This window comes from Humulus lupulus, chromosome 6 (assembly GCF_963169125.1).
Source record: "Humulus lupulus chromosome 6, drHumLupu1.1, whole genome shotgun sequence".
Classification (NCBI taxonomy): domain Eukaryota; kingdom Viridiplantae; phylum Streptophyta; class Magnoliopsida; order Rosales; family Cannabaceae; genus Humulus; species Humulus lupulus.
In genome coordinates, this window is record NC_084798.1 from 159195673 (window position 1) to 159205955 (window position 10283).

Genomic DNA, 10283 nt, shown 5'->3' on the forward strand with positions numbered 1-10283 from the left:
GGTTGACAAGGAGATTCTTGATACATTCCGAAAGGTAGAAGTGAATATTCCTCTTCTTGACGCTATTAAACAAGTGCCGCGCTATGCCAAGTTCCTGAAAGAGTTGTGCACTAATAAGCGTAAGTTGAGGGGTAATGAAAAAGTTAGTGTGGGGGAGAATGTTTCCGCAGTTCTACAAAAGAAGCTTCCACCAAAGTGTAAGGATCCTGGTACTTTTACTATCCCTTGCACTATTGGGAATAAAAGAATTGAGCGGTGTATGTTGGATTTGGAAGCCTCTATCAATGTCATGCCATTCTCCATTTATGCTTCATTGAATCTCGGTCCACTTGAAGAAACGGGGGTGATTATTCAACTTGCTGATAGGTCGAATGCTTATCCCAGGGGTGTAATAGAAGATGTTTTAGTTCAAGTTAATGAATTGGTGTTTCCGGCTGATTTTTATGTTCTTGATATGGAAGATGAATCTATTCCATGCTCCACTCCAATTTTGTTGGGAAGGCCATTCATGAAAACTGTGAGAACTAAAATTGATGTGCATGACGGTACGTTGACCATGGAATTTGATGGGGAAACTATTCGATTTAATATTTTTGAGGCTATGAGATATCCAAGTGATGTGCACGCTGTTTACTCTATTGATGTGTTGGATAGTCTTTCTCAACGAGTTTTAGATTTGCATAGTGAAGATGATTTGGAGGTTGTGTTGAGGGAGCATCTTGTGTTGACCGATGAAGATTTGTCTCATGAGATCATGGATGTCATAACCACACTCAATAGTGGTTTTGACAAGACTTTTAAGAAGGTTGCATTTCTTGATTTGCCGATTTCTAATGAGAAATTGCAGCCATCAATTATTCAAGCTCCTACACTTGAATTGAAGCCTCTTCCGGAGCATCTCAAATATGTTTACTTGGGGAAGAACGAGACACTTCCTGTTATAATTGCAAGAAATCTTAACCAAGGCCAAGAAGACAAATTAATGAGAGTACTCCGAGAGTATAAAACAGCCATTGGTTGGTCTATAGCGGATATTAAGGGGATTAGCCCTTCCATGTGCATGCACCGAATCTTACTTGAAGAAGGGTTTAAGCCAACACGTGAGGCGCAACGGAGATTAAACCCACCAATGATGGAAGTTGTGAAGAAGGAGATTCTGAAGCTCCTTAGTGTGGGTGTGATTTACCCAATCTCTGACAGTAAATGGGTGAGTCCAGTTCAAGTGGTACCCAAGAAGTCTGGCATTACTGTGGTGAAGAATAATGAGAATGAGTTGGTTCCAACTCGAGTTCAAACAGGGTGGCGGGTGTGTATTGATTACCGCAAGCTAAATTCGACAACTCGAAAGGATCACTTCCCCCTACCATTCATTGATCAGATGCTCGAGAGATTGGCTGGCCACCCCTATTACTGTTTCTTAGATGGTTATTCGGGGTATAATCAGATTGTCATAGCCCCAGAAGACCAGGAGAAGACGACTTTCACATGTCCCTTTGGCACATTTGCTTTTCGGAGAATGCCATTCGGTTTATGCAACGCTCCTGCTACATTTCAGAGATGTATGGTTAGTATCTTTTCAGATTACATTGAGAGCATTATTGAGGTATTCATGGATGATTTCAGTGTATATGGCGATTCATTTGATAAATGCCTGCATAATCTTACTTTGGTTCTCAAACGCTGCATTGAGACCAATCTAGTTTTGAATTGGGAGAAATGCCATTTTATGGTACAGCAGGGGATTGTGTTTGGGACATGTTATCTCAGAAAAAGGAATTGAAGTGGACAAGGCCAAAGTTGATCTCATTCGGTCTTTACCACCTCCATCTAGTGTCAAGGAAATACGGTCGTTTCTTGGTCATGCGGGTTTCTATCGACGATTTATAAAGGACTTCTCTAAAATCTCTACGCCACTGTGCAAGCTCCTCCAAAAAGATGTTAAGTTTGAGTTTGATGAGAAGTGTCTACTGGCCTTTAATATATTGAAAGAATCTTTGACTACAGCTCCTATTATCCAGCCACCGAATTGGGAGTTGCCTTTTGAGCTTATGTGTGACGCTAGTGATTATGCAGTGGGTGCAGTCCTAGGGCAGCGGGTTGGTAAGCTTCCTCATGTGATTTACTATGCTTCTAGAACTCTAAATGATGCACAGTTAAATTACTCTACCACTGAGAAGGAACTATTGGCGGTTATCTTTGCTTTGGAGAAGTTTCGTTCTTATTTGATTGGGACGAAAGTAATCATATACACCGACCATGCTGCTCTTAAATATCTACTAGCAAAGAAGGAGGCTAAACCAAGACTTATTCGGTGGATTTTATTGTTACAAGAGTTTGACTTGGAGATAAAAGATAAAAGCGGCTCGGAAAATCTAGTGGCTGATCACTTGAGTCGGTTGATTCGGGAGGAGGAGTTCTTACCATTGCATGAGCGGTTTCCAGATGAGCAACTCCTTGCCATGCAAGAAGTTATTCCTTGGTATGCCGACATTGTAAACTACCTTGCTTCAAAGGAGTTACCAAGTGATCTCACACAAGCACAACGGAACAAGATTAAGCATGATGCTCGCCACTATATATGGGATGAACCTTATCTTTGGAAGCATTGTACTGATCAAATCATTCGTAGGTGTGTACCGGAATCTGAATTTCGTTCCATCCTTGCTTTTTGTCATGCTTATGCTTGTGGTGGCCACTTTGGACCTAAAAGGACAGCTCGTAAGATATTTGACAGCGGTTTCTATTGGCCTACAATTTTCAAAGATGCTTATGCTTATTGTAAGGCATGTGATCGTTGTCAACGAGTTGGTAACATAACGGCCAAGGATCAAATGCCTCAAACTCCCATTTTAATTCTTGAGATCTTTGATGTTTGGGGTATGGATTTCATGGGACCATTCCCATCCTCTTTCGGCTATGAATATATTTTATTGGCGGTAGACTACGTGTCTAAATGGGTGGAAGCGATTGCAACTAGAACGGACAATTCAAAAACAGTAGTGGATTTCATTCGCTCCAACATTTTTGTGCGTTTTGGTACACCTAAGGCTATACTTAGTGATCGAGGCACTCATTTTTGTAACAAGAGTATAGAAGCATTGTTTCGACGCTATAGTGTAACTCACAAGGTAACAGTTGCTTATCATCCACAAGCCAACGGGCAAGCGGAGGTTTCTAATCGTGAAATCAAATTGATCCTTGAGAAAACTGTAAATGCAAACCGGAAAGATTGGAGTACAAGGCTTGATGATGCCTTGTGGGCGTATCGAACGGCATATAAAACACCTATCGGTATGTCACCTTATCGGTTGGTGTATGGTAAACCTTGCCATCTACCGGTGGAGCTAGAGCATAAGGCGTGGTGGGCTGTAAAGAAGTGTAACTTGGACACGGTTGCTGTAGGACAACAAAGAATGCTTCAATTGCATGAGTTAGAATAAATACGCAATGAAGCATACGAGAGTTCGAAAATCTATAAGGAGAAAACCAAAGCTTTTCATGACAAACATATTCTTCGGAAGAGCTTTGTGGAAGGTCAGAAAGTTCTCATGTATCACTCTCGCCTTAAACTCTTTCCTGGGAAGTTGAAGTCTCGCTGGTTAGGTCCGTTCATTGTTACTAAGGTTTTTCCTCATGGAGCGGTCGAAGTTGTAAGCCCAAGCACGGGGAAGTCTTTCAAGGTGAATGGCCAGAGACTGAAGCCTTATTATGAGTCAATGGCCAAGGAGGAGCAAGTTCATGTGATGTACCTTGAAGACCCAGTTTATGTTGATGAAGATTGAAGTTCTGAGTCGAGCTAGCGACGTTAAACGTAGCCATCTTTATTGTTTTCAGTTTTAGTTATTTTCTTTATTTTTAATTTTATTTTTATTTTTAAGTTGAACATTTAGTTTTTTCAAATTTTTTCTGTACTCTGATTCTCTCTTTAAACCGTGAAAAGCGTGAAAAAAAAAATGCAGAAAAAGGCATCATGCCGCGGCACATAAAAGTCTTGCCGCGGCACAATACGAAGGCCCGAACCCGAGACCACTATGTCGCGGCACAGAAAATTGCCTGCCGCGGCATGCTATGCACACCCCCAGGCCGAGAGAAGTCTGCCGCGGCACAGAAAAGTGCTTGCCGCGGCACGTGCAGAACCCCCAAAACCGAGCCTTATGTGTCGCGGCACGTAAAACTCCCTGCCGTGGCACGAGCCCAGTAACTGCTTAAATGCCTATTTTCTTTCCCTTTTCACAATTCCTTCACCCTTCTCCTAAATACAAACCGATTCCCCCCTTCTCTATTCTTCTTCTTCTTCTTCTCTTAAGCCCTAAACACCATTTTCAATCCTAAACACTCTCATCATTCTCACCATTCTCCCATTCCTTAAATACCCTCATCATTTTCCCATTCTCCCTCACCATCTTCATTCATCATACCCATCTACCCATCCTTCATTATACCCATACCCATTCCTTAAAACCAAATCATTTGCCACCCATTCTTCTTCTCTTCAATTCCTACTCATTTGGAAGTCTTTGCAAGGGATCAAGCATCATCAAGCACATTTGCATCATTTTTGGGTTGGATTCAAGGTATTTTTCTCTATTTGCAAGCTTTGATTGAGGTTTATCAACTTCTATTTCCTGTGAGAGTGGACGGGTTTTGTTGGATCTCCTTCTTTGATTTTAATTTCTGTGGTGAAAATGCTTGTATATTGAGTGTATCTACATCTTGGGGGTAGTTGATCAAGCCATACACTTGTGATCTCTGAAGTTTAAACTGTGCACTCTACATGTTCGATGAAATGCCACAGTGAGTTGAATAGTCAGATTTGAGCGTGTTACATCTTCTGCTTTGTGCTGTGCCATTAATTATTACTCATTACCACTTTGAAGGCGTTAATCCTCAATTATTGCCTGTGATATAATGTCGAGCAAGAGATCACGCACTGACCATGCAGGCCCGTCTACCACAGCCAAAGTCAAGTATGATGCAAAGAAATTCACTTCAAAAGAAGCGTTTGAAAGCTACAAGGATGCCATTGATAAGAAGAAGGCATGGGTGGCAGAACGGGGCTTTGATCTAGACATGCATCATCCTTACCCAAGGTTGATGAGTATCATCGAGCAGAGGGGTTGGCAAAGACTGTGTGCCCAACCACAGCCCGCGGTTGTTTCGATTGTTCGTGAGTTCTATGCTAATGCAATCGACCGCAAGAATTTACAGGTAATGGTTAGGGGTGTTTCCGTTACCTATTCTGCCTCTGCCATTAACCGTTACTATGGCTTGCCAGACATTCCCAATGACGAATTTAATGCTTCTGAATCAAATCTGGACCCTAATGCCATTATCCAAGCTATTGGCATTCAAGGAGCACGGTGGAGGGCGACAGAGAATGCCTTGTCACACAAACTGGAGTCCAAGTATATGGACTATGAACTTAAGGCATGGCATCGTTTTGTTGGGGCAAAACTATTCCCAACAAAACATTTTGGAACAGTTGATTTGGCCTGTGGGAATTTGTTGAGGGCTATTATGGCCAACGAGACTATTGACGTTGGCAAGATCATTCACGCCTCTATTCTGAAGAGTATGGCTAGCACACAGTACGGGTTCTACCATCCTTCATTAATCACAGACTTATGCAAGAAAGCCGGTGTGCGCTGGAATGATAATGAAGAGGTCATAAACCCAATGCATATCATTGACAGGAATACTATTCAGCGGTTTGACAAACCCGCAGCCACATCTTCTGAGCAACCTGCATCTTCTTCACATGCACCTGTGCAGCCTCACACAGGCCGATCCAGGTCACTTACTGATCGGGTTGCCGCCATGGAGACGGAACTTTACCGAGCTCGCATTGACATGCGAGCATATCATGATGAAATGGTGGCCCACAACCAACGGATGATGGAGATTGCTGCTTATCAAGACCTATGCTTCAGGATGCAGCAAACCTATTTAGGGGCGGATATGTCTGCATTCCCACCGGCCCCAAATTGGTTGCCACCTTATCCTCCAGCTGTTCCAGTACAGCCGAGTAACACTCAGGAATATGGAGATGCTGATGAAGCAGCTGGCACAGAGGAGTTCAACTATGATGAGGATGACACTTTTAGTCGCAACTGATGAGGGAGTTTTCTTTTTTCGTATTTTCTTATTTTTCTTTTATTTTCTTTTCTTTTATTTTCTTTTCTTATTTTTCTTTTATTTACTGTTCTTGTCTCAATTTGTACTTATCTCCATTGAGGACAATGTTCAATTTAAGTGTGGGGGACGGGTAACAAATTGTTATTGTTTGTCTGGTTAATTGTCTTTGTTTATAAGTGTTTGTGTGTGTGTTGTTTTGTCTTGTGTCTTGGGCTGGTCTTATTGAATGCAATGGTCGATGATGAGTTTATGAGTGACACTAAACTTGAATGCTAGAAGATGATGGATAGATTATGATTCGTGTGATTGACTCCTGTTTTGATGACTACTTGAATTTGTGATTTAAATAGCGATTTATTACAGTTAGATTGGCTACTTACTTGTGTTAGGAATAGTTTATGCATGTCGAAAAAAAAAAAAAAAAAGAAAGAAATATAGATATATTCAACTTAGCCCCCGCCACTTTAGAACACACTAGTAAATTGCTTGAGGCGAAATCATAAGTGCACAGAATTAGGAAAATGATAAAGGCAATTTCTTTGGATCGTTTGAGCCTTTCAAGCCTACTTTATCAACAATGTATCCTTAGTTCCCTGTTTTGGGCCTTATTGACCATATATTTTTTCGATGAAAACTCATTACTTAACCCTAAACTTCTTTCTTTTTCTTTATCTGTGTTGATAACCCATTGCACCATGGCTTAGCTAGTTAAATTTCTACTATGGGATGAGAGGTTATATAAAAAAAAAAAAAGAGAAGAAAGAAAGAAAAAAAAAAAAGAGAAGTATAGTAAGAGTTTCTGTATATGATGTGGTTATAAGTGTAAAGATCTCCTATTTATCCCCACGAAATATGTTAAAAGCAAAAAGAGAAAAAGAAAAGAAATTTGTTTTCCTGCATGAAAATAAGTGTGGGGGAAAATAGAGAGATCAACAATGTATGAAGTTTATGAGGGAATTGTTGAAGAAGATCCAAAGTAGAAATAGAAAAAGTATATATTAGGTATGCTATGGTGCAATATGAGCCTAAAATGTATCTTTCTCATCTACCCTGTACCCTAGCCATCCATTATAAGCTGATAAAGACCTTTTGATTCTTGATTCTGTGTGTTTATATTAGTGGAGAGTAATTGGTTAGTGTCTATGGAGTGGTTGCCCTTTATATATATATTCATTTTCTGATGAGGGGCTAGTTTGCTTAAAAATTTTGAATAAAACGACATGTATAAATTCATCTTGATTCAAGTGAACTGGTAAGTATGACTGTTATAACTCGTGGTTTAAGGCAAATTTCAAGTGGTTCATCAATTTGGGAGTTGAAAATCTGATGGTTATGAAATTCAAAGTCACTATAGCATAATATTTTAGTGAAATTCTCTGAGACAATCATCGTATTCAGTGAGACCGCCTCTGTGTTAGTTTTTAGTTTTGTTTAGAGTCTAGTGGGTTTGCTAAGGGACTAGCAAAGTTTAAGTGTGGGGGAATTTGATAAGTATATTTTTGTATAAAGTTTACCTTTCTACTTATCAGATTTTGTGTTCATAAGTAGTGTGTTTGGGGATAGTTAGAATCGTTTTGTTAATTTGATTCATTTAATCTAAATTATTATTTTTAAGGATAATTGTATATTTTTTATGATTTTTGGTTGAATGATGATTTTGTAGGATTCTAACCATTGGAGTAAAGTGTTAAAGAGGAGAAAAATCGAGAAAAGAACAAAAGTACAGAAATCTGAAAGCTTGCCGCTACAGGGAAAAGTCCCTGCCGCTACGAGGGAAATCAGAAAGGTCCTTGCCGCTACAGAGAAAAGTCCCTGCCGCTACAAGAGAAACAGAGAGTCTCGTGCCGCGGCAAGGAAAGTTGCATACCGCGACACGCAAAGCCCATATCGCATATCTGAAGCCTCGTGCCGCGGCAAGGAAATATGGCTGCCGCAGCACGCGTTAAAATTCAAATCCAAATTCGATTTTTCTTAATTTTTAGACGGGAAATAAAAGGGGGATTAGGTCATATTCGTGAAGGAAGTTTTAGATACACGATTTTAGAGAGAGGAACACAGAGAGAGCGGAGGAGAAGAAGGAGGATCGCATTCAACCTTTTCAATAGTTTTCTTCTTCTCTAAACTCTTTTATTCTTTGATTCTGGTTATGTTTTTAATCATGATTGTTGGCTAAGTTTCTTTTAGGTTAAGGGTTATTCAAAACCCAGACATGAATGTTTGATTTGAGATGTGAATATTGTTCTTGATTTCCATAATGTTAAATTGCTTCTATTCTTCTATGCCTATTGTATGAAATATTGTGATTCCTTGTTAGGGTGTACAACTAATTAGGGCTTGCATTATTTTACTGTCATCTTAGAATTTCTATTCACCTAATAGTTTAGGATTCTAAGTGTTTGTGATAAATTGCAATTGATGATGTGGTCAAAAACATTGTTGATTGTGATGAAGAATAGAACCTAGGTTAAATGAATTAAATGCTTCATTGATTTATTGCCTAGATTAACCTATCTCCACTGTTGTTAATGCTTTTACTAAATTAAATGAATCGTATGCTTAATAGGTTTGTTGTTTGGTAAAAATAATTAATTATTGAGCGCTTAGCCGTAATTGATTGTGATAGGGAGATTGAGATAATTGACTGCTTAAGCGTTATCTGTAGGGTTAATAGTTTAATTGGGAATCGGAATAATATTCATTATTGATATAATTGCATGACTGTCTGAGGTGGAGAATAATTCTTAACCATCTTTAAAATCGTTGTTAATCTCTTCTTGCTATCAATTGTTTTCTTAATTTTTGCTTTTACTTTTACTTTCCAAAACCCCCCTTTCCAATTTAACTTTGTTAAGCTTTTGTGAATAATAAACTGAATATAGTTCCCTTGGGTTCGACCTCTATTTGCCGTTATACTAAATAATTGGTTTGAGAGTAAATAAAATATTTGTTAAATTTGGTACGCAATACGACACGCATCAGTTTTACTGGCCTACATTATTTAAAGATGCTAATGATTTTGTCAAAAGTTGTGATCATTGTCAACGGACTGGGAATATATCAAGAAGAGATCAAATGCCAATGACTGGTATTTTGGAAGTTGAGTTATTTGGCGTATGGGGAATAGACTTTATGGGACCTTTCCCATCATCGTATAATAATAAATATATTTTGCTTGCGGTGGATTATGTTTCTAAATGGGTAAGACGTACTTAGATTCCTTCATAAAAATATCTTTACTCGATTCGGCACCCCCAAATCAATTATTAGTGATCGGGGAAGTCATTTTTGCAATAAGTGGTTCACTGCTCTTTGTGCTCGCTATGGTGTCATCATCGAAAGGCGTTATTTTATCATCCAACTGCAAATGGACAAGCTGAAGTGTCGAATGGGGAAATAAAATGTATCTTGGAAAAGACAGTAAATACTTCGAGGAAGGATTGGTCGAAGAAGCTCGATGATTCACTTTGGGCTTATCGCACTGCATTTAAAACTTCGATTGGTATGTCACCACATCGATTGGTGTTTGGTAAGGCCTGTCATTTACCGGTGGAACTGGAGCATAGAGCTTATTGGGCTGTGAAAAAGTTAAATCTTGATCTCTTTATGGCGAGAAAGAATAGGCTTATGGAGTTAAATGAGCTTGAAGAATTCTGAAATGAAGCTTATGAGAATGTGAAGATCTATAAAGAGAAGTCGAAGGCCTTTCATGATAAGCGAATACTGAGGAAGGATTTTCAACCAGGAGATAAAGTCTTGCTATTTAATTCCAGACTTAAACTTTTTTCTGGTAAATTAAAGTCGAGATGGTCAGGACCATACACGGTAGTTGCGTCATTTCCTTATGGAGTAGTGCAAGTTCATAGTGAGAAAACATGGCATTTTAAGGTGAATGGTCAGAGGTTGAAGCATTATTTGGAGGGTCCGGTGGAAAAATGCAAGTCCGTGGTGATTTTGGAACCCATTTGATCTGAAGATAAAGAAGCGTCCGACTAAATGACGTTAACGACAACGCATTTGAGAGGCATCTCATTATTTTTAATTTTCATTTGTTTTAAGTTTTAAAGTTTATGAACAATTTTAGTTTTTATTTTTAGTTTTGGTTTGACATTTTATTTTCTTTTAGTTTTTAGTTTGTATTTTTTTAATGT